At 44.0% G+C, this 23,437-nt stretch overlaps 1 pseudogene; it reads left to right on the forward strand.

Annotated features, from left to right (window-relative positions):
* The first annotated feature begins 18,243 nt into the window (after positions 1 to 18,243).
* On the forward strand, positions 18,244 to 21,204 carry LOC132532746 (zinc finger protein 200-like; annotated as a pseudogene).
* Positions 21,205 to 23,437: the final 2,233 nt, after the last annotated feature.

Raw genomic sequence — 23,437 nt, forward strand, 5'->3', positions numbered from 1 at the left:
ACATGTGGTGCAAAGCACAGAAACTGGCATAAGGATCCCAGTTTGAGCCCGGTTCCCCACCAGCAGGAGCTTCACTTCACAGGTGGTGAAGCAGGTCTGCAGATGTCTATCTTTCTTTCCCCCTCTCTGTCTTCCCCTCTTCTCTCCATTTCTCTCTGTCCTACCTAACAATGACATCAACAACAACAATAATAACTACAATAACAATGAAAAACAATAAGGGCAACAAAAGAGAAAATAACTAAATATAAAAAATTATATATATAAAAAGAACTACCAAGGCTAAAACACACAGGCCTTAAATACAGAATCTTAGCACAAGTCCCCAATCTGTAATTCGTTCCAAGAAAAGAAAGCTGTTAAAAAAAAAAGTAAAAGAAAAAGAAAAATGTTTTCCAGTTAAACGCTTTGGCTTGGACACCTGCTAGCGGCTGGGTCTCCCAGAGACAGCAGAGATGCTCTGCTCACTCATGAGAGGAAGGTATCTCTCTCCAGAAGCCCAGGGCACATGTGCCACATGTGCTAGTACAGTTACAGGCTCAAAGGCTCATCAAGAACCATCAGGTCAACCTCCAGTAACATGCAGATTCTTCCCTTGTAGGGCAAGGACACTCACAGGGAAATGAGGCAGGTCACTTGCCAGTGGGACCAGATGACTCCACCTCAGCTTCCACTCTCAAGAAGTCCTTCAGACAGGATCTGATGTCTGCAGACACCACAGGTCAGCTCATGCTTGGTCCTAGGCCCCTAGCAGGTATCCATAGGGGAGGACTGAGCCCAGCATTCTAGCAAGTGTCTGCTCTGGGCCCATGAACGCCCTCCTGACAACAGACTCATGACACTGAAAACCATGTGCAGGTCACAGAGGGAGTGGCACAGGCAGGGACCCCAATACCCATCCTCAGTAGAGCTCTGAGAAACCTCAGTAGCCTGAAATCAAACCCATCTTGCTTTTAGAAGAGGGGGTTTGATGAGTTAGCCGTCATCACAAGGGGTTCACCACTGGGCTGATTTCTTTCAGACAGAGTCAGAGGAAAAGACATTCTTCTTCTTCTTCTTCTTCTTCTTCTTCTTCTTCTTCTTCTTCTTCTTCTTCTTCTTCTTCTTCTTCTTCTTCTTCTTCTCCTTCTTCCTCTTCCTTTTCCTCTTCCTCTTCCTCTTCCTCTCTCTCCTCTTCTTCTCCTCCTCCTCCTCCTCTTCTATCCTTCTCTTTCCCCTCCCCCTTCACCTCCTCCTCCTCCTTCTGCTCTTTATCCTTCTTTTAATTTATTGCCACCAGGGGTTACTGCTAAGGCTCAGTGCCAGCTCTACAAATCCACTGCTCCTGGCAGCCATTTTTTTGTTCTTTCTCTTCTTTCTTTTTTTATTCTTCTTTCTAATTTTTATTAGATAGGACAGAGAGAAATTGAGAGAGGACAGGGATATAGAGAGCAGGAATTAAAGATAGACACCTGTATACCTGATTCATCACTTGTGAAGGGGAAACCCTGCAGGTGGGGAGCAATGGCTTGAACCCAGGTCCATGTCCTAGGCATATGTGTGCTTAACTGGGCGTGGCACCAGCCCCCGAAAAGAGCCTGCTTCAGCAATGGTGGAGGTCAGGCTCAAACCCGGCTCCTGTGTATGACAACCAGATGACCTACCTTCGCAGCCAAGTTCTCATTTTTTCTTTTTTAAATATTTTTTAATTTTTATTTATTTACTGGATGGAAACAGTCAGCTTCCAGGGGAAGCTTGAGAGGAAAGGGGGAATTGCAAAGACATATGCAGCACTGCTTCACCACTCATAAAGCTTTCCCCATGCAGGTGGGGACCAGGGGCTCAAACCTGGGTTTTTGTGCACTGTAATATATGTGTTCAACCAGGTGGGACACCACCCAGACCCCCCCCTTTGTTTTTATTTATTAAAAGGAAACACTGACAAAAACCACAGGATAAGAGGGGTACAACTCCACACAATTCCCACCACCAGAACTCCGTATCCCATCCCCTTCCCCTGATAGCTTTTCTATTCTTTATCATCCTCCGAAGGGAGGCTGGACAACATACTCTATCTTCCATCTGAGGAATATGGGTTCTGAAATTGGGGCAGCTTGGAACATTCCTACTCATGACCACAGAATGTGAGCTCATATCTACAGGGATGCAGAGGTCACATAGGCTCCTAAGCTGAATACGGGCCCCAGATCAGATCAGATCAAATCGATGGGGTTTACAGTCAACAATATTTACACACCTTTCCCATATTTGAGAGCTACTCTCTTCCCTGATCCAGCTTTCTGGTCCTTTTTCCAGCCATGATATCATCTCCCCAGATAAAACTTGGACCCACCTGCATATCAGATGTCAGGCTCAGAAAAAAAAAAAAAAAACTTGTACAGTCATCCCCCCCACCCCTTTTTTTTAAACCAGAGCACTGCACAGCTCTGGATTATGGTGGTGTTGAAGACTGAACCTAGAAACTCAGAGCCTAAGGCATGACAGTCTTTTTGCATAGCCATTATGCTATCTTTTCTGCCGTACATTTTAATTTTCTCAATTGTGCAGACAGTGGCTCCTTGTCTGTATCTCTAGAGTGCTTCCATGTGCACTTAACTGCCTGGCCCCCGCTGATTCTTATTCTATAAGCAGCCCACTCCAAAAATTTTCCTTGTTAAAATTTGTATCCCAATTGACAGCTAGAAAGAATTATAAGCAAATCTCGCTCAAATGAATGAAGAAAAGTTAGGCCTCTCTATGTCAGCTTGTTCCAGTCTATCTCCCCCTGGATACAAGGTCTCCTTTGATTGGTCACAGGGGGACCATAAACTCTAGCATCAACAAACAGCATGCATTTAAGAATTGGGGGCATGGCGGTCAGGCACTGGGTTAAGCACATATAGTACAAAGTGCAAAGACCCAAGCAAGATTCCCGTTTCAAGTCAGCCGGACCCCAACCACAGGGGTGTCACTTCACAAGCCTTGAAGCAGGTCTGCAGGTGGCTTTCTTTCTTTCCCTCTCTCCATCTACCTTCCCCTCTCAATTTCTCTCTGTTCTCTTGAATAAAAAATGAAAATAATAATAATAAAAGTCCTCCAGAAGTGGTGGGGTTGTAGTGCTGGCAAAGAGCCCTAGTGCCTAGGGGCAAAAAAGAAGAAAAGAGAAAAAAAAAGATGGGGGAGCTTTCTCCACAATGGTTAGCTAAGTAAGTGGGGGTGTGCCCTGGACCCCTACACTAGTCTCCCTCCATCCTCTGCTCAGTTCCCAGCTCCTACCTCTGTCCATTACCAAAATCACTTTCACCTTCACAGATGTCCTTGATGGGGGTTACTTCCTTACCTGGTCCACTTTCCGATCTGTCATGAGCCGCCGCCGATACCAGGGCACCCTGTTGGCCATGAACCAGAGGAAGAATGCTATCACTACCTCCACCCTCAGGGATCCAGAAAACAACTGGTGTGACTCTCTGTGTGTGACCCCCAAGGAGGAGAAGCAAGGGACTGCACTGTCCCTCATGACATCTGCTCACATAGTGGAGTCTGTCATGGCCTGTGGAGACGGGCTGGCTCCCAAGATGCCTCTGTATGACAACTATGCCCTGCACCGCCCCATCTTCCCACTCCACATGGCAGAGGAGGACCTCATGGAACACATCAGTCTGCTTCTGCAGGGAAAGAAGGACGCGGTCAGTCGCTTCAGAGCCTCTGTCACCGCCTCTCTGATCATCTGCAGGCTCATGGGGTTCATCAGCACAGATTACCAGAAGCAGAGGCTCGCCATCCCAGAGTCGTATTTCTCCTAAAGGTACACACCTTCTGCGTGACTTGATTTCCGAAGGACAAATTTAAGTGTGGCCAGGCGGTGGTGTACTGGGTTAAGTACCCATAGTACTAAGTGCAAAGACCCACCCAAGAATCTGGGTTTGAGCCAGGAGGGAAGTTTCACAAGTGGTGAAACAGGTCTGCAGGCGTCTCTCCTTCTCTCCCCCTCGTTACTTCCCCCTCCTCTCTCGATTTCCCTGTGTCCTATCAATTTTTTTTCCAATAAAATGAAAAAAAATGGCCACCAGGAGCAGTGGATTCATAGTGCCAGTACTGAAACCTAGCGGTAACCCTGCAGGCAATAAATAAATAAATAAATAAAATTTTAAGGGACCAGGCAGTGGCGTACCTGGTTAAGCACTCATATTACAGTACGCAAGGCCCCAGGTTCAATTCTATCCCCACCTGCAGGGGGAAAGCTTCACAAGTGGTGAAGCAGTGTTGCAGGTATCTTTCCCTCTCTCCCTCCATATATATATGGTGGGGAAATATATATTATATTTTAGACATATAATATATACTTCCCCACTTCTCTCAATTTCTCTGTTCCTATCCAATAGTAAATTTAAAAAATATAAAAAGAAAATTTATTAAATAAATTTTTAAAAGTACAAATTTACCCTAGAAAATGTACATGTACACACACACTCTCCCTCCTTCTAGCTTCTTAAGCCTAGAATATAGTGTACAGTAATTTTAAAGCAAAATAATGATTAGAAAATGACGTAGCAAACAAAGTCATGAGTTCTCTCATTGTTATGCTTGAATATGGTGGGTAAAAGCCTCAGTTTTATATTAAATCTGACAGACAGATGATTGATGTCCCCGCTTCCAATTCAGTCCTCTGCAGTGGCAGACACTCTATTCTCGGACACGGGGAGCTGGGGCTTATTTGGAGTTGGCTAGTCAAGGGCCTCCTCTCAGCCTCATCACTGAGGGGTGCAGAGCTCTGACCCAAGTCTCCAAGCCTGTGGTTCCATGATTTAAACAGTGGCACTGCTCCTGACTCCTCTGCTCCTCCTGGCCTGGCCTGGCCTGGGTGGATAGGGCCATAGGATGGAGCAGACATGGTTCCAGGCAGAGTGCTCTTCCTCCTACTGTGCCCAGCCAGAGAAATGCTGGGTCATTATTTCACCTCTGAAACCGGGTAAAGGAAATAATAAGAATCCAGAACCCCTGATGGAGTCACAACTTGCTTTAAAAATCACAGTTCCTCCCAAGCTCACCCTGAAAAACAGCAGCATCATGGGGGGAACAAAGCACACACACACTCACACAGCCTTTCCGGTTTATGAACTCCCGGGTCACCTGTATCAGCTTGTTATTTCTGGGCAGTTACTCCAGCTCTGTCTCGGTCCCTTCTCTAAGCTGGGTTAACAGAACATGTAATAAGCCTTGGGACTGTCTGAAGGTCCAATAAGAAAGTGGGTAGAAACCAATTTGTTAAATGACAGTTTTGATTTCTAGCAGCTTTTTCCTCAGCCATGCAAGTTTTGGTCACAGCTCACAGCAGGAGACCTGGTAGCAGACTAGAGACTCAGGGCCTGGATCCATATAAGAGGAGTTCCTTCATATTTGACTATTTCTAATCGTAAATTCCTCTTGTTTCTTAGAGGAAGTCTTTGGGCAATCCATTCTATCAGTAATTGAAGTGAGTCTAGACACTGAAAATATGAATTTTTTTCCCACCACATTAAACCACCACTGGAGTCTAATTCAGTGATAATGACATCAGCCAAAAGGCACAACTGCAGAATGACACCAAAGCCTCCTTGTTCGGGGCCACATAGCCCAGTGTCCAGAGCTCTCTCAGATACTCAAGATGAACGTGTCTATAGTCTTTGCCACTCTATAGTCATTGTATAGTGATGCTCTTTTTCTTCCTTTATTCTAACATTCCAGTGACAAATATTTATATTTCCCCCCAATTTGCAGGACTTAGTCAAATTTGAATCCAGTCTTCAGCTGTGAGTTTTCTATCACAAAAATGGATTTGAGACACCTTCATCTCAGGCACTAGTGGAGATTCGCTGTGCCGACTTGGATATATGGAAAATGATCTTCCTACAGAAATCTCAGCTCATCTACTCTACTGTTTTTCTAGCAACCCTTATCTCCTCATTAGAGAACAAAATTCTCCACAAATTTCTCCTCTATCCTTCAATATTGTATCATTCATAGTATAGTATAGTACAATATAGTATAGTATGTATTTTAGCGGTAAATAAATGATATTCCTTAATTCTGTGCCTTAAATGACTACATTGTCCCGGCCTATAGAAGCACTTAGGCAAAGATTCAGGACAGTAAAATATTAGGAAGAACAAAATCAATTCTAATTTCACTGTCAATCATTTTGATAAGCTAGCTTTTCTTCTTCCAGGTATATTTTCATATCTTTACTGTGAAATATAACACATATACATATAGGTTTCAGAGTTTGGTAAAGAATACAATAGAAAAATCTCACTAGGTGTCGGCGGGAGACAGGCGGGTGGTGGCACACAGGGTTAAGCACATAGTTGTGAATGCAAGGATCTGAACAAGGATCCAGTTTCGAGCCCCTGGCTCCCAACATGATCCATAAATGGCAAAGCAGGTCTGCAGGTATCTATCTTTCTCTCCCCTTCTTTATCTTACCCTCCCCTCTCAATTTCTCTCTGTCCTTTCCAATGAAATGGAAAATATGGCTGCCAAGAGCAGTGGATTTGTAGACACCAAGCAGTGGATTTGAAGCACCGAGCCCCAGAGATAACCCTGAAGGCAAAAAGAAGAAGGAGGGGGGGGTGAGAGGGAAAGGAGGAGGAGAAGGAAGAGAATAAGAAGAAGAAGAAGAAGAAGAAGAAGAAGAAGAAGAAGAAGAAGAAGAAGAAGAAGAAGAAGAAGAAGAAGAAGAAGAAGTCTCACTGGATGTCATCCAGACCACAAAATATAACATTATCACCCCTCAGAAACAGTCATGTCTTTGGCCAGCCACCACACTTCCTAACCTTCCGACAGACATCACAGTCGACTTGACTTCTGTGCTAATTATTTCCTTTCCTTTCGATCATTTTATCACTTGAGTATGCATCACCTAGCATTGCTTTACTCTATTAGTTTGGTCTGGATTTTAAATTTCATATGAATTAAAATTACACCCTATGCATTTTTTAAGATTTTATTTATCTGTTAATGAAAGGCATAGAAAGAGAGCAAGAACCAGCCATCACTCTGGTACGTGTACAGCCAGGGATCCAACTCAAGACCTCATGCTCGAGAATCCAATGCTTCACCTACTGCTTCACCTCCTGGACCACCATCCCATGCATTTTATATCTTGATATGCATACTGGACTTGGCCAAAGTTGATTTATTCTCACAGCTGTAGAAGATGCCAATGCACAACATAATTTATCTGCTGACCTCAAGTGAGGCAGATTTCTATACTCAGTATGTTCTTTGAACCTTTTCTGTCAGGGGTTGAATTATACAATCAATAATAGGACTTAACACCCCACCACTGACCATTGTAGTACAGGTTTTTGTTGTTTGAAATTAGTCAGAGGTATTGTAGCTAAACAGCTGACAGCTTCAAGACAGTAGGCACTATACTTTACTAGCCATTTCCGTTGGACTTTCACTTAGATCATTTCCAATTAATTGTTTCATGAGGTCTTTGAGGTTACATGCACTGAGGTTACAGTGGAAAAAAATTTAGGATTTTTTTTTGCCTCCAGGGTTATTGCTGGGGTTCAGTGCCTGCACTATGAATCCACTGCTCCTGAAGGCTATTTTTTCCCTTTTGTTGCCCTTGTTGTTTATTGTTGTTGTTACTGCTGTTGTTGTTGGAGAGGACAGGAGAAATGGAGGAGGGGAAGACAGAGAGGGGGAGAGAAAGATAGACACCTGCAGACCTGCTTCACTGCTTGTGAGGTGACCCCCCCCCCCCGCAGGTGGGGACCTGGGGGCTAGAACCGGGATCCTTACACTGGTCCTTGCACTTAGTGCCATGTGCACTTAACCCACTGCGCTATAGTCCAATCCCCCAAAATTTATAATTTAAAAAAAATATTAATTGATTATTGGATAGAGATAGAGAGACATTGAGAGGGGAGGAAGAGATAGAGGGGGAAAGAGACAGACAGATACCTGAAGCCCTGCTTTACCACCAGTGAAAATTTTCCTCCTGCATGTGGGGACCAGGGCCTTGAACCCGGGTCCTTGCTCATTGTAGTGTGTGTGTGTTTAAGCAGGTGCACCACCACCTGACCCCCTGTGAAAAATTATATAAAGATTTTTCTTCTGTACATCCAAGCATTTTCATAGGACATTTTCACATCCTAGGATTACTATGTCAGCAAGATCAATATAATTTTTTTAATTTTTATTTATAAAAAGGAAACACTGAGAAAAGCCATAGGATAAGAGGGGTACAACTCCACACATTTCCCACCACCAGAGTTCCATATCCCATCCCCTCCCCTGATAGCTTTCTTATTCTTTATCCCTCTGGGAGTATGGAGCCAGGGTCATTATGGGGTGTAGAAGGTGGAAGGTCTGGCTTCTGTAATTGCTCCCAAGATCAATATTTTAATGACAGATTTCCTTGTACAAGGGTGGTATTTCTCCTTTCATGAAAGATGTGAATGACAGTCCCTATAAGAACTGGACCTTGATAGTATTAGAGATTCTCTCTCTTTCTCTCTGCTCTCCTTCCCTCTCTCTTTGGTACCTTGACACTTTAGTCTTCCTGTAGACCAATCTGCACATCAAGCATCAAGGATGGTCTTGCCTAAGGTCTTCATATCATGCCCTCCAGTGGGGATTCCTAAGAGAAATGACAGTTCTCCACAGAGTGCAATCTCACTGTTAACTATGTGTGAATCTCCTGGAGTTCTTCTGCTCTCTTCAACTCTCACCAACAGCGTGCCTTGTGTGGCCATCTTTATATCAAACAGAGGAGAAAAGACCTCTGTCCAGTATCTGGCTTCTGTTTGCCATACACTGTTCTGCTTCTACATAGATATCCTTATTCTGCTAACTAGAAAGAGAAGTGATGATATTGGAAGGGATACGGAAATCTATTCACACAATTATTCAACTTTCTCTAATCATGTTTTTCTCCAACATACACTTATACTTGGGTTGTTTCCCCCAACCAAAAATGAGAAATAAATAAATTACAATTCAGTCCTGGTGCCCAGAGTACGAGGACTACTCTAGGTCGAGAGGGACGGAAGACAGAAATCCTGTGCTTTGCCTAATGGCAAATGGACTTATTTTCTAAGTTAGAATAATAAAGACTTACATTTGAAAGAAGCAAGTAAATCCATTGATCAGATCATCATCAAAACTTCTCTGTCTCTCTCTGTCTCTCTCTTACACACACACACTCACCATTTTTGTTAACCAAACTTAAATGTTCTGTATTTGAAATAAGTCAAATACAATAAAATTCCAGCCTACAAAGCTTACTTTATGCTGAGAGAAATATGTCTCAGGGATGCTCTTGGAGGACTTCCATTATTTTCTGATTATTATTATTAATTATTTTACCTCCAGGGTTAAAGCTGAGGCACTGCTCCTAGTGGCCATTTTTTTCCATTTTATTGGCTACAATAGAGAGAAAATAGGGGCATAGAGAGGGAGAGAGAAATATAGACACCTATAGTCCTGCTTTAACCCTTGCAGTGGGGGGGGGGCTTTGACCTGGGTCCCTGTGTAAATTTTTGTGCTTAGTACTATGTGTGCTGAACGAGGTACACCACTGTCCAGCCCCCAGGACCTACATTCTGTTGAATTAAACTCTTAAATAGGATGAATGAAAGGAGAAGGTTATATATCAACTTTAATAATAGCACATGACCTACTGTAGCACATAAAAGAACTGGAGAAATAGCGTCCTAGTCATACAAAAAAGACTGTAATGCCTTAGCCACCAAATTTCCAGGTTCATTTTCCAGCAGCACTACCACAAGCAAGTGCTGAACAGTACTCTGTTTAAAAAAAAAAAAAAAAAACCCTGGGAGTTGGGCAAAGCACAAGGACCAGCGGAAGGATCCCAGTTCAAGCCTCCGGTTCCCCACATGCAGGGGAGTCGCTTCATAAGCAGTGAAGCAGGTCTGCAGGTGCCTCTCTTGCTCTCTGCCTGTCTCCCTTTCTGTCTTCCCCTCCTCTCTCCATTTCTCTCTGTCCTATCCAACAACAATGACAATGATAGTAACTACAACAATAAAACAACAAGGGCAACAAAAGGGAATAAAAAATAAAATAAATATTTAAAAAAGGAAAAAAGAAAAAGAACAATAAGTAAAAAATAAACACAGAAGAACAAGAGGTATCTTCTGGCAGAAGTGTTTAGGAAAGCTTCAGTACAGCACATGGGGGGTATAAATGCACTTTGAACACAACAGATATTCAGAAGGAGAGAGATAAGGGGAGGAATTGAGGGAACAGGTCAAGAATGCAGAAGTTAATGGAAAAGCATGAGGACAAGCTGAGAAGCGATTACAGAAGCCAGAACTCCTACCTTCTGCACCTCAAAAACAGCTTTGCTCCATACTCGCAGTTGGGGAGAAGTGATGGGAGGAAGAGGATGAGAGGGCTCTGAACTCCGGCTCCATCAGCACCCAGAGAGAGAGGAGAAAAGGAGTGGGTGATCTGGAGGTAGTAATGTTATCATAGTGGCTTGGAGGGGAAGAGAGGATTGGATCAGGAAGCAAAAGGGGCAATTGTGTATAAATGTAGACAGACAGTTGTAGAGATGATGGCTGGCCCATGTGGTGGCTTGCAGTGGGCCGACGGAAGATTCAGAATCCTGATGGTGGGAGTGGAGTGGATTTATACCTCTGTTGACATGGAATTTCATAAATCAATGTTAAATCACTAATAAAATTTAAGAAGAGAGAGAGAGAGAAGTTCAAGGACACTGTAACCAGAGAGATTGTCAGGGAGAGACATAGTAGGAGCCCCAAGGAAGGTAGTTGGACTGCAGCATGAACTGGAAACAGAACAGGGCACAGAGCCTACAGAGATGAGCTCAAGAAGTTACTGAAACTTCCGGGCAAGTGGAGGCAAGATGGTACCTTAATAGTCTGCTGGCAAAGATGACAGCCCCCAAACAAGATTCACTACCCCCCACCACAGAACTTTAATATTCAACATGATGGTGTGTGTGTGTGTGTGTGTGTGTGTGTGTGTGTGTGTTTGTGTTTCTGTGTGTGTGTGCATGCACACGCGCACGCAGGATAAATGCTTCAAATAAGTCATTTTTCTCAATCCCTGGAACTAATTTTGCTTTTTTTTTTTGTGGGAGACCCTAACCCCTCCACCCCTCCCCCCCAGACACACACACAATCACACTGAGAGTAGAGATATTGCAGGATGTGTAGAACTGGATGGGAGGGCAAAGTATGAATACTTGAGACCTAGAAGCCCATCTCACTCCTGCTACATCCCAGGCAAACAAAGAGATGTTTGGCCTCAGAAAACCAGGCATGGGAGGCCCCAGGACAGTGTGGAGGAGACTGAGCCAAGAGCAGGAAGGACAGCTAAGAGGGTGAGGACCTATTCCTATGGCAGGTGTCTTCCTGGATTCTCAGGAGCAGATGGCACTCAATAACAGGGACTGTCTGCTGGTGATGGGGCCTGCAAGTCCTTTCATTGCAAAGCTGTGTTGCCCTAGATTCACTCACAAGACCACCAACAGATAAGAGAGAAGGCTGGTGCCAGACACTGTCTAATATGACTTAAGTCAGGGCTAGAGAGCAACACCCCCACCCCCATATTCTCTCGTTGACCTATTTGAATTAAAAACAAAAGTCATGTAGGAGGAACAGAGAGGTCCCTTGGGAGTCTGGTGCATAAAGGGACAGGGGAAGTCATGTGCTGAGGGAAATTGGGGCCCCTGCAGACAGGACAATGTCTGAATGATGACAAGAACCCCTGTATCTGTTCGCCAGCCTTACTGGGCTCAGTATTCTCCAACAATGGTTGTTGCACTGGTTTAATCCTCACTGTTTTGCATGCTTTTTCCTTCTCCCCACCCCCTACCCTAAGTACATCCTCTTCAGACCTGACACTTCCGCCTCAGGATATATAAGGACAGGATTGTGATTAGAGATAGTTTAGATTGTGCTACAGTCCACATCAATAAAGACTGAACTGCATACCACTCAGCCATGAGTCCCTGGTTGTCTCTCTCTCCTACCCTAGAAGCTAGCCCAGCAAGTAGGTTTGAGCCCCTGCTCCCACCTGCAGGGGTAATATTTCAGGAGTGGTGAAGCTGCTCTGCAGCGATCTCTCTTTCTCTCTCCTGAACCTCTGGCCCCTCTCAAATTCTCTCTGCCCTACAATGTATAATAGAAAGAGAAGAGAAGAGGAGAGGAGAGGGGAAGGGAGAGGGTAGGGTAGGGGAGGATAGGGGAGGGGAGGGAGAGGAGAGGAGAGGAGAGGAGAGGAGAGGAGAGGAGAGGAGAGGAGAGGAGAGGAGAGGAGAGGAGAGGAGAGGAGAGGAGAGAATAGGCTTTAGAATCACAGACATGGCGCCCCGGCAGTAGCACACTGGGTTAAATTCACATAGTGGGAAGAGGAAGAACAAGCTTAAAGGTAGCAGTTTGAGCCCCCAGCTCCCAACCTGGCTCTCCCTCTCTGTCTCACCCTCCTCTCTCAGTTTCTCTCTGCCTTATCTAACAACAGCATCAGCAACAACAACATTAACAAAAGCAACAATGGGAAAAAGATGGCCTCCAGGAGCAGAGGATTTGTATCAAAGGCACCAAGCCCTAGCAATAACCCTGGAGGGAAAAAGAAGCATCACAGATTTGTGACTCTACTTGTGCACTCTTGGATTTCAATGTGCTAACTAAAATTCAAGTTTGGCATCTTAACTCCCCTTGCTTGACAAATGAAGAAAACAGCAACAGTTTTCTGAAATTGTTACTGAGACATTCTAGAGAAAACACACAGCTGTGGGGTGCACAAGGACTCAGGTTCAAGTTCCTGGTCCCCACCTATAGGGGAAAAGCTTCATGAGTGGTGGAGCGGTACTGCAGGTTTCTCTACCTCTCTCTTTTTTAATTTTTCCATTTATAGAAAGGAACCATTGAATAAAACAGAGGATAAGAGGGGTACAGCTCCACTCAATTCCCAACACCAGAACTCTGTATCCTATCTCCTCCCCTGGGAATAGCTTTCCTATTCTTTAACCCTCTGGGAGTATGCACCCAAGGTCATTGTGGAATGGAGAAGGTGGAAGGTCTGGTTTCTGTAATTGATTCCCCACTGAACATCAGTGTTGACAGGTCGATCCATACACTCAGCCTGTCTTCCTATTCCCCTAGTAGGGAAGGGCACTGGGGAAGTGGGGCTCCAGGACACATTGGGGGGATTGTCTGTCCACGGAAGTCTGGTCAGCATCATGCTAGCATCAGCAACCTGGTAGCTGAAAAGAGAGTTCACATACAAAGTCAAACAAATTGTTGACCAATCATGGACCAAAAGGCTGGAATAGTGCACATGAAGAGTTGGGGAGTGGGTGAGGGGGTTACCCTCCATTTTGTAGATAGCTAGTAGGCATATTTTAGTTATATTCCAAAGGGCCTGTGGCTATACTAGTTTTTTTTCTCTTTTCTTTTTTTCCCTGAGCCTGAAATCTGATATGCCTGTGGATCCATGTTATTGTCTGTGGAGATGCTGGCATGACTGGAAAAAAATATCAGGAAGATGGATCAGGAAAGAGAGTAGCTCCCTAATATAGGGAAGGGCTATAAATATTGTTGACTCTAAACCCCATTGATGTGATGTGATCTGGGGCCCATATTCACCTCAGGAGCCTATGTGACCTCTGCATCCCTGTTGATCTGAGCTCACATTCTGTGCTCCTAAGTAGCAACATTCCAGGTTGCTCCAATATCGACCCATCTTCCTCAGGTGTAGCATAGAGTATGTTGTCCAGCCTCCCTTCAGAGAATGGAACATTCTCTAATATTATTGATCCAAATTGAGGACAAGGTCTTATGGGGGCCCATAAAGGGGTCTATTGTGTTGTTCCTGATAGAAATGACCTGTAACAATAGAGAGAGGTATTTATTTGAGACCTAGGCCCATCATGTCTATTTGGAATCTGAGGACTCCCTGATTAGGGTCCCAGCTGATGGGGTGGCTTGATAGTGACTAAAGAGTCCTCATTAAAGTGTGCCAGTCTCTTGCTTCTGTTCATCTTTTGCAGTCCTTGCCTTCTAATGTGAGCTTTGGAGTGAGTGAGAGAACTGTAATGGGAAGTAGGTGAGGAGGGTATCTAAGTCTAAGTAGACACTATATCATTATGAACTTCATACTGACTCACTGCAGGCTATTGTGTCTTTTTGTGTGTTTATGTACACTCCTATTAATTTGTAGTCATATAAATCATTATTTGATTAATATGAGAGGGGAAAAGTTGATTGAATGTCTCAAACTTTTTAAAGCACAGACTGAGTCTTTTTAATTCATAGGCTGAGTCTATGTATCTGATATGCTGACTCTCTTAAAAGCTTAGACCAGGGAGAACAGAGGTAACCGGTGGCACAGCTATATACAAATAATTTCAAAGGACGTACATTATGGTGGTGTTGTGTATAATACAGCAAACATTAACAAAGGGATATTTCACAGTTATTCCAATTACCAAATAATGTGATTATAGCAATAACTATTGTCTTCTTAAACCCTAAGGCAGCAGAGGAACCTCCAGCTTCCTCTATAGAGCCTGTGTTTCCCCCAGTTCTGGAACCTCTAGGTTGGGGCTCACTTTCCTGCATGCTGCTCTCAATTCATACAGAATGATAATGCATCTGCATGATCATTGATCCCAACCTAATCAAGGTAATGAGTACCACCTCAGCATGCTTCACTTCAGACTGTGTCCAGAGATGTCAGGCATGGAATGTCAACCCTTCACCCTCATTACTCAGGTGAGACCTTTCCTTTCATAGTATTTTCTTTTTGATATTTATTTATTCCCTTTTGCGCCCTTGTTCTTTTTCATTGTTGTTTTAGTTATTATTGTTGTTATTGATGTTGACATTGTTGGATAGGACAGAGAGAAATGGAGAGATGAGGGGAAGAAAGAAAGGGGGAGAGAAAAACAGGCTATCACAAGGACCCACTTAAGGATCCCAGTTAGAGCCCCTGGCTACCCACCTGCGTGGGGGTTGCTTCAAAAGCGGTGAAGCAGGTCTTCAGGTGTCTTTCTCTCTCCATCTCTATTTAAGCCTCCTCTCAATTTCTCTCTGTCCTACCCAACAACAGCAGCAACAACAACAACAGCAAAAGCAGGGGAAAATGGCCTCCAGGAGTAGTGGAGTTGTAGTGCTGACAACAACCCCAGTGATAACCCTGGAGGGGGAAAAAAACTTAATTATTTTTGTCCCCAGGGTTATCGCTGGGGCTCGGTGCCTGCACTATGAATTCACTGCTCCTGGAGCCCATCATTTTCCCATGTTGCTGTTGTTGTTGCTGCTGTTGTTGTCAGACAGGACAGAGAGAAACTGAGAGGGGAGGGGAAGACAGAGAAGGGGAAAGAAAGACAGACACCTGCAAACCAGCTTCACTACTTGCAAATCAAACCCCAGCAGGTGGGGAGCAAGCAGTTTGAACTCGGATCCTTGAGTGGGTCCTTGTGATTTGCACTATTTGCTTAATCTGGTACTCTACTGCCAGGCTCACTAAAGAAAAAAAAATAATGAAAAAAAAAAGAATAAAACACATAGCTGGTACTCACAAGCCCATGTCCTTCTCTTGTAGGGAAGACAAGAGTCTTGAGTAGAAGGGAAAACTGTTCTCAAAATCTCCCTCTCAGAGTCTGTGTAGGAGGGTGCGCCTGGGGCTGGTGAAGGAGAACTCAGTTCAGTCTGACACAACCAGCCAGGGCTATGTGCAAGTCACTTCATCTCTGGGAAATGTAGTTTAGTCAACTTTCAAATGAGGCAACTAAATGGTCAGATGTCTTGGCATGGCAGTGGCAGAAAGTAATGGAAGGGTGAAAGAGAGAGAGAGAGAGCAGAAGAAGGGGAGGGCTTTTAATGTCTTACACAAGGCTGGTATCATAGGTGTGTGACATAGGCAGACTCAGAAGGTAGGGGCTCATGCTTGGCTTGAGGCTCTCTTTGTGTCTTGAGATTCTGGATGGGGCAGGGGTAGGTAGCCTAATGGTTATGAAAAGAGACTCTCATACCTGAGGTTCCCAAGTACCAGGTTCACTCCTCTGTACCACCATAAGCCAGAGCAGAGCAGTGCTCTGGTAAAAAAAAATCTGGATAAATTTTGAGCTAAGTATCTTGAGTTTTCATTTTATACTGAGCCCTGCAAAGTATGCAGCAGATTCTGCTCCTATAAGCTGATTAGAATTAAGTATGAAAGACCTTTGAGGGGGATGCGGTAGGGTGGTGACATTCCCAGTAGAGTGTATACACCATAGTTTCACCACTCCCTGGTCAGTTTTTTCATTCATGGAGAGAGAAAGAGGGTGAAAGATAGATAGATAGATAGATAGATAGATAGATAGATAGATAGATAGATAGGAGAGAGAATGAGAGAGAGAGAGGAAGAGAGAAGTCACCAGCCATGGTGGTCCTTTCCTGTGATGTCAGGGTTCAAGCCTGCATTACCATTTGTGAGGACCTGGGTTCAAGCCTCCATCACGACCTACAATGGAGGGGCGGGGTGGGACAGCTTCACAAGCTGTGGAGCAATGCTATCGGTGCCTCACTTTTCTGTCTCTCCCTTCCTCCCCAACTGCTTCTCTCTCCCACACACCTTCTATCAAAGAGTTATAGGGGGGAAACGGCTGCTGGGAGAGGTGAGTACCACATTCTAGTGACCCACCACCCAAAAAAAACCTTTCCTAGAATTGGAGAGATAAGGCATTTGGTAGGTCACATGCTTGCCTGGAAAACAGTGCAGGCTTGAACCCTGACATCACAGGAAAGGGCCACCTTAAGCTGGTGATCTCTCTCTTTCTTCCTCTCTCTCTCTCTCCTCTCTCTCTCTGTCTCCCTCTTTCTCACTCCATGAATGAAAAAACTGACCAGGGAGTGGTGAAACTGTGGTGTATACAAAGGGCCCCAATGCCACAGAATAATAAATAAAATAATAAATAGACCTACACCTTTTTCCAGAATGGAGACCACCAAATGTCACCTACTCCTTTCTTACCTTTAGGCTCCTGGTTATTAAACAAATTGTTCTACTTTATATCCTAGTGCTTTTTCAGCCATCAAGTTGCAGATGCTACCATGACACCAAGTTGACTTCCCCTGGGCAGATGACCTCACCAATGTGTCCTAGAACCTCACCTCCCCAGAGTCCTACCCCACTAGGGAAAGACAGAAACAGGCTGGGAGTATGGGTCAACCTGCAGATGCCCATGTCCAGTGGAGAAGAAATTACAGAAGTCAGACCTCCCACCTTCGGCACCCAGAAAGATCTTTGGTCCATACTCCCAGAGGGATAAAGAATAGGGACCCTTACAATGGAGGGGACGGGATACAGAACTCTGGTGGTGGGAATGGGGTGGAATTGTGCCCCTCTTATCTTACAGTCCTGTCATTTACTAAATAAATAAATAAATTTAGTAATAAATTACTAAATGTTATTTACTAAATAAATTTTAACCAAAAAAAGATATTTTCATGTGAGCAAATAGACTGGCAGCAAGACATCCCTGGGCACCTGAAGAGAGGTGATATGGCAAGAAAGAGACTGCTGTTCTGAGTAGAATACCAGTGGGAGGGGGTCAGGAGGGGAGGAAGCAGATGGACAGATGATTCAAATACTAAGAAACCCTTCCTTACCTTCTGTAAGTACTTTAAACTATTGCATAGGACTGCCACCTACTGGTCAAAGGCATTAACTATGTCAAATACCAATTGAAAAAGTCCTATTTTACAACTGGCAGTGTTCTAGGAAAGTCTGTGTGAAATGATAATCATTCAAAACTTTGGAAACTCAACTTCTGAAAAGAACAAAAGTTCGATAAACACTCCTTTGCTGCCCTCATAAAGTTGCATTTGTTACTATCAGTTAAGGTCTCTCACTTGGAACTTTTTTTTATTCTTATTTATTGATTTTCCCACTTGTTGCCCTTGTTGTTTGTATTGTTGTTGTAGTTATTATTGTTGTCATCATTGTTAGACAGAACAGAGAGAAGAGGAGAGAGGAGGGGAAGACAGAGAGGGGGAGAGAAAGAGACACACCTGCAGACCTGCTTCACCACCTGTGAAGTCATGTCCCTGCAGGTGGGGAGCCGGGGGCTCAAACCCGGATCCTTACTTCACTTTTGCACTTTGAGCAACGTGTGCTTAACCGCTGCACTACCGCCCGACTCCCTCACTCTCAGTTTGACCTCAATACACAAGGAAATAAATAAATAAATAAATAATCAACAACAACAAAATCCCATGAGTCAGTCATTATGGGTTAATGTCGAAACGTACATTATTGGGAAACTCAGAGAGAGCAGAGCCACGAGGAAAAATGGGTCATGATGAATTCCCATCAAACAGCCTGACAGAAGAGGGTGGGCTAACACATCTCTTTTTTTATCGTTATATATTTTTTTTACTTATTGGACAGAGATCGCCAGAAATTGAGAGGGAAGGGGGGCTAAAGAGAGACACCTGCAGCACTGCTTCACCACTCGAAAAGCTTTCCCCTTTGCAGGTGGGGACCAGGGGCTCAAACATGGGTTCTTGCACATTATATCCTGTGTGCCCAGTCAGATGCACCACCACGCAGCTCCTGAACGAATAAGTTCTCAGAGGTGACAATAATGGATTCTTGCTTCTTTGGAGTACTAGACAGCTGTCACAAAGGATGCCACATTCTGCTGTGCTGTGACTTGGATGGCTCAAAAGGGAAACCTGTTCAACAAGAGAAGCCGGAAGAAGGACAGATGGGTTATCTCTCCCTCCCACAACCCTAGCAAAACAGTACTATAATACAGTGAGAGATTTGGCAGTGTGATGCCTCCAGTTCTGTTCTTTCTTCTCAAGATTGTTTGGGCAAATCTAGGTCTTCTGGTTCCAGATAAACATTTGTAGCAATTGTTCTATTCTCCTAAAAATGTGGTTGGGATCTTGATGGGGATAGCATTCAATCTGTAGATGGCTCTGGATAGTATATTCATTTTGATGATGTTAATTCTTACAACCCATAAACATGGAATACCTTTCCACTTCTTTGTGGCTTTTTCTATTTCCTTGAGTAGTGACTCATCATTTTCAGTATACAAGTCTTTCACTTCTTTGGTTAGCACCTGCCCATTGAGGCCCTGAGAGCTCAGTGGAGCCCACTGCACCAGCCCCTGCCTTGAGTGAGGACTCCATGGACTTTGTATTACCTCAAGAACACTGGCCCTCTTCCATGAATGCAAGGACCTGCTTGAAAAGTTTGTTTCTGACATCTTCACCTCTGGAAAGCACCCCAAGATAGCAGCTCAAGTCAACTATTGCCTTCCAGAAGCTGAGACCTTGGTTTTGGAGACCTGTTGAGACCTGATGGCCCTGGGGTCTGATGCCCCAGAAGCCCAGCTTTGAAACCTGCCCCTGAAGACCGCACTTTCTCAGCTACCCGCAGTGCCCCTCTGATCAGCCCAGCTCTGAACTTCTCCACAGAGAAGCCCGGGCTCTCTGGTTAGGTTTATTTCTACATATGTTGTTGCTTTTGTTGCTATAGTAAAAGGAATTGGAGCTGTAGTCCCGGAAGGCAGCAAGGAGGATGCACAGTAGGGCGATCAAAGGGTGTGGCTACTCTCAAGAGGTCTCCAGGTCTCTCCCGGAGCGGGAATCTCCCGGCCGGCCATTTCGGGATGGCAGAGGGAGGCCTGGGCAGCCAGCCTAGAAAGCAGGGTGCTGTGTGGCTGTAAGACGCCTTGGCTGCAAAAGTGGATCCTGTGCCCTCCAAGAAGGCAAAGCAGTCCTTCATACTATGAGTTCCTCCGAACTCCAAGCTGGGACAAGACCTCCTTCAGAATGTGTCTAGTGGGCCCAAGACCATCCACCAGCTGCTTCTGGAGCAATTCCTCACCTTCTTGCCCAAGTCAGGCCTGGTCCAGCCCAGTGAGAAAACCAAGGACCCCCTGGCTTCGGTTAGGGGTGGGAGCCCTGGCTTTCTGAACAGAGCACAACCTCATCCCTTAGTGAGCCTTGTGCCCAGAGAAGGAGGCCACCAGAAACAGGACACATTGTCTCCATGTTGGAAAGCTAAGCCTGAGGAGCTGACAGTCTTTGAGGACTTGAATGTATTTCACTCCCAAGAAGAGTGTGTGAGCCTGGATTCTGCACAGTGGCCTAGCTCAGAGAAGGAAGACAATGTTGGGGAGATGATGCTCCTCAAGCCTGCTCCAGATGTGTGACTTACCCCCACCCCCGAGGGTAATAAGCGAGAATAGGACTTTTCTTGGTCTATAACATTCAAAAAGTTAATGACAGTAATCTTGAGGATGGTGATCTTTGAAAAGAATCTGAGAGAATGAAAATCATGGAGAACACCCATCAGATTGTGGTGAAATGGTCTCTAAGAAACCTTCAAATTATGATAAAGTACTAAATGCATCCACTGCAATGGAAAGAAAAATGAGAAATCTTTTAGTTACCATTGAAAATGATGCTCCACTAGAAGAACTCTCAAAATATGTGGATACCAATGTTGTAGCACTTACCTGAAATCGAAGATCAAAAATATGGTACACTTGTCCACTCTGCGGGAAAGAGTTTAACGAAAGCTCTTACCTTGTTTCCCACCAGAGGACTCACACTGGAGAAAAAAACCTTATAACTGTAGTCACTGTGGGAAAGGCTTCAATCATAAAACAAACCTAAACAAACACGAAGGAGTCCATACAGGAGAGAGGCCTTATTCCTGTTCTCATTGTGGGAAGAACTTTCATCAGAATTCTCATTGGAGTCAGCATGAAGGAATCCAAATAAGGGAGAAGATGTTTAAGTGTCCAGAATGTGGGAAAACCTTCCCAGGGAATAAAGAACTAGTACATCATTTACAGACTCATGTGGCAGAAAGGTCATACAGCTGTCGAAAGCGTGGTAAAAGATTTGGTGGGCTGTCAAACTGTACCCGGCATGAAAGAACTCATTCAATATGTAAGAACCGAAAGCACAAGTGGACTCGGTAAAGGTCTGATGGCCCTGCCTCAGTCTGAAATGTGTCGCACGTATTCAGAATCCCCACTGTCTGGAAGATGTAGACATATAAAAACCTGTTAATAGCCAAAATCGGATAAATTCCCAGTTTGGCTCAAACCTCAAGTTTTTAGAAAATCTACAAGGAAGAAAACATCTTCAAGGGCTATACCTCAACACTCACACTTTTTGGACTAAGGATTTTTTGTGTGCATGAACTTACATAACTATGTAAGTTCTATTCCCAAAGAATGGTTTTGAATGTGCAACACACAGTGACTCATGTATTGAAAGCATACCTATTTACTCCTTCATGTGGGGATTCACACTTAAGAAATATTGTGGGGGTCAGGAGGTAGCACAGCAGTTTAATCACACGTCACTTCAAAGGAGGTGAAGCAGGTCTGCAGGTGTCTTATCTTTCTCTCCTCCTCTCTCTCTTCCCCTCCTCTTTCCATTTCTCTCTGTCCTATCCAACAACGAACTACATCAACAACAGTGGCAACCACAACAAGGGCAATAAAGGCGGGGGATGTCCTCCAGGAGCAGTGTTTTCCTGGTGCAGGCACCGAGCCCCAGCAATAACCCTGGAGAACAAAAAACAGTAAGAATGTGAAGGTTCTAATTTAGAACTGTGTTCCTCTAAAAGAAGCAGATTATTCACTTTTTAATCCAACTGCCATTATCAATTAACCTGACTCTTTTAAGAATTTAACACCCTGTTAAAGCTTGAGTGTTGAAAAGTATTGTTTACTTAGGAAAACTACAGCAGTTGAATGCCAAAGACTCATTAAAAGTGTTTACTGTTAAAAAAAAAAAAAAAGAAATTCATTTCTGGATTTCATCTTCTTCTAACTTAGTGTTTTATAGGGTATGCCACGTACTTCTGCATGTTACATTTGTAGCCTGACACCTTACTGTATTGCCTGATAATTTCCAAAACCTTCTTGCTGGATTCCTTAGATTTGTCTGTGTGTACTATCATGTCATTGGCAAATGGGGAGAGTTTGACCTCTCTTCTGATCTGTATGCCTTTTATTCCTTGCTCCTGGCTGATTGCTAATGTCCAACACTATGTTGAATAGTAATGGTGATTGCTGCGCTAGCTTCATGGGTGAGAGAAAGATGACCAGGGACTCATGGCTCATCTGGGAAGCAGTATCTCTTTATTCATGTGGAATGCAGCACAATCTCAGCTGTCTAAACTAACTATAATCACAATCCTGTCCTTATATATATACTCACCAAGTAGGGTGGAAACAGGATATGATGTAGAGAGGGTGGAGCAAAAAGAAATTGGTGGCAATCAGGGTGTGACAAGGAGAAGGGCAGAGCAAAAAAAGAGTATGAACCAGCAGGATTAAACCAATGCCCTAGAGGCAGGGTGGTGCTTAGTTAACAGTGGTTTCTGTAAATAGAATACAGTGTTAAGCGGGGGGATTAAACCAATGAAACATAAGGGGTCTTAGAAGCATACCAACAGTGATAGTGGGCAGACCTGTCTAGAACTTGATCAGAGAAAAAATGCTTCCAGTTTTTCACCATTGAATATGATGTTGGCTGTAGGTTTGCTATTTATAGACTCCAATATTTGAGGGATTATCCATCTATTCCCATTTTTGTAGTGTTTTGACCATAAAGGGATGTTGGATTTTGTCAAAGGCATCCTCTGCATCTATTGATATAACCATGTGGTTTTTGGTCTTGCTTTTATTGATGTGGTAGATCATGTTGATTGATTTTCAAACTTCTGGCTCCCCACCTGCAGGCAGGTTGCTTCACAGGCGGTGAAGCAGGTCTACAGGTTTCTGTCTTGCTCTCTCTCTCTCTCTCTGTCTTCCACTTTTATCTTGATTTCTCTCTGTCCTATCCAACAAGACCAATGGCAACAATAACAATAACCACAAGAGCAACAAAATGGGAAAAGTGGCCTTCAGATAGGGTGGATTTGAATTGCAGGTACTGAGCCCCAGCAATGATCCTGGAGGTAAAAAAATTTAATTTATTTATCAATGACAAAGATAGGAGATAGAAAAAGAACCAGACAGGACTCTGGTACATGTGCTGCCAGGGATTGGACTTGGGATCTCTTATTTGTGAGTCCATTGTTTTATCCACTGTGCCATCTGCCAAACCATGTGAATATAATCTCTCTCTCTCTTATGTATCTACTGTTTCTATGCTCAATTTTGTGGTGGTTGAGTTTGGAAATGAATATGTGGTCTCATTTGTCATTGTGGGCCAAAAAAATTCATTCTCACAAACCTTTTGGGGGAGTTTAATAGAGTAGAATTCTGCCCTTGAATGCTAAGAACATGTTTGTCATTTAAAAATGCAATGTAATTTTTGGGGAATGAGAGACAGAGAGAGATATGCAACACAGGGTTCCACTGGTTGGGATGTGGTGGTTCCAGGGTCTGAAACTGACCTCATTCTCCACTTTTTTTTTTTTGCCATTAATGAGAATCTCATTCCAA

Source organism: Erinaceus europaeus, chromosome 2 (genome assembly GCF_950295315.1).
Source record: "Erinaceus europaeus chromosome 2, mEriEur2.1, whole genome shotgun sequence".
In the NCBI taxonomy this organism is placed as follows: domain Eukaryota; kingdom Metazoa; phylum Chordata; class Mammalia; order Eulipotyphla; family Erinaceidae; genus Erinaceus; species Erinaceus europaeus.